The sequence below is a fragment of the Terrapene carolina genome, unplaced genomic scaffold (assembly GCF_002925995.2).
Source record: "Terrapene carolina triunguis isolate 2854851 unplaced genomic scaffold, T_m_triunguis-2.0 Scaffold39710, whole genome shotgun sequence".
NCBI lineage: Eukaryota > Metazoa > Chordata > Testudines > Emydidae > Terrapene > Terrapene triunguis.
In genome coordinates this window covers 1-1980 of record NW_020704061.1, presented here as the reverse complement: position 1 = coordinate 1980, position 1980 = coordinate 1, and the positions used below count along the sequence as shown (strand labels likewise).

Here is a 1980-nt window from a genome sequence, read left to right as displayed (position 1 = left end):
TCAGCAGCGCACGCAATCGGTTGAGCCTGAAGGACAAGGAACTCTCAGCGACTAAAGGGCCTTTTCTTTTCCCCTTACGTTCCCCTCCTCTCTGCCACCAGAAACTCAGTCCCCCCGCCACCTCTGCCCCATGCAAAAAACACCGAGGACAGCTTGGGGTCATAGCTACGGCCAGGCTATTTTATGACAAAGGCGCCCCGCTACCAGGGTGATAAATGGCACTTCCGAAGCCTGACATCGATAGCTAGATGTCTACGCTGTGAGTGCGGGAGGGCGAAGAAAAAGGAACTCTGCCTATAAAGGCGTAAACTGTGGCCTAGGTCCTTGGAAGCAGGTGTGGTAGATGAAAGTAGCGGCAAGTGGTGCTTTAAATGCAGCGCGCAGATTTCCAACGGCCAGTCTCGCACGAATGGAGTAAAACAGGGCAATGGCCAGAGTGGGAGCTCTAAAGAAGAGCGTGTAACGAAGGAAACAAAAGCCACTTCCTTCGAGCCGGAGTTGAACCAGCGACCTAAGGATTCCCCGGAGAATTAAGCCTACAGTCCTCCGCTCTACCAACTGAGCTATCGAAGGAAGACAGGAACAAAGGGCCCAGAGTGACTCAAGGAGTCAGGCAGAAGCGCCACTGGCACTAACTGCTAATTATAGGCTTGCCCGTGCCCAGCCCTTGAAAGGATTAAGCCACACACACCTAGCCCTTCATCCTCACGGCTGCCCCGGGTGGCCGCCTAGTCTACCCTCAATTCACCCAACGGGAAGCCCGCACACATATACCGCTCAAAGGCTCCCTAACAGGCATGGCACGAAGACAACGCCGCAAGGGAAGAACGGAACGCACCCAGAATAGGGACGGTGGGGCAACGGAAAACCCGTCCGACGCCGGAGCCTCCTGCCTGGCTCGAAAGGGGCCTTTGCAAACACTACATCTTCTCAGCCCCTTTCCCTTCCCCTTCGGCAATAATTGACACATTCCCACTCCCACCCTTTCACACCCGACTCGGCCTCCCACGCCTACCTCAGGAAAAACAAACACAAAGAGACTCGCAAAAGAAAAGAACTCAGACACGCAGGCTTCTGAAAGAGAAGCTGCCCCTTTGGCTGCCTGAGGACAAAAGGCTTGCCACAAAGCTAAGAGTGGACCGGAACGCTCCTTTCTGCGCAGACATCAAGGGTGTATGTGGATGCAAGCGGGTGGGGATGAGGGGGGAAAAAAACAGAGCACGAGATGGGCAGGAAAGAGCAGCAGCTTGGAGAATGCGGGTATCGATCCCGCTACCTCTCACATGCTAAGCGAGCGCTCTACCATTTGAGCTAATTCCCCGTACAACCACAAGCTGCCCCACCCCCTCCGCCACCCACTGTCAACTCAGCGCAAACCCCATCCAGAGATCTCTTCACACCGCAAAGCAAATTACCTTTACGCTTGCCCAGCACCTTGGAAAGGACCTCCACTCAACAAGGACACGGGACAGAGCAAACAACGCTGCTCCCCTTTCTTGCCTTTCAACAAAATACACCTTTCCAGAGACCATCAGAGAAACTCACACACGCCCATGCCTGGCACACCCACACGTATCTAACGCCTCCGTTCATGACAACAAGAAGAGCAAAAACAGAAAAATAAAGGGGTCGAGTTGCCTCCTTGCCTCACGGCGCCTATTCGGTGCACAGGCCAAGGACAGCAAAGCTTCAGATTATCTACGGATAGCCCGGCAGCTCCTTGACAGAAATTCTGCGCGATCGGGTTTGTAGCCATTCTCCGCCAGCAGCCTTTTACACACTCTGTGCAATCACGGTCGCCCAAGAAGAAATCCCAGCTCTACAAATGTGATGGACAAAAGCCCAAAAAGGAAAGAAATGGAGCCGCGCCCTCACACTACTCCATAAACTGAGCTCTGTGACGCGGCGGACAGATGGACGAAGAGAGAGCAAACCATTGAAACGCACCCATTGCTACAACGATGAGCATAATAGCCCGCC

At 53.9% G+C, this 1980-nt stretch overlaps 2 non-coding genes across 2 annotated transcripts; both read right to left on the bottom strand.

The window, feature by feature from the left end:
• Positions 1-483: 483 nt before the first annotated feature.
• Positions 484-573, bottom strand: TRNAY-GUA. Its single transcript is given in 2 exon segments — positions 484-519; positions 537-573. It is a non-coding gene; the product is annotated as a tRNA-Tyr (tRNA).
• A 675-nt stretch (positions 574-1248) lies between these two features.
• TRNAA-AGC lies at positions 1249-1321 on the bottom strand. The gene has a single exon. It is a non-coding gene; the product is annotated as a tRNA-Ala (tRNA).
• Positions 1322-1980: the final 659 nt, after the last annotated feature.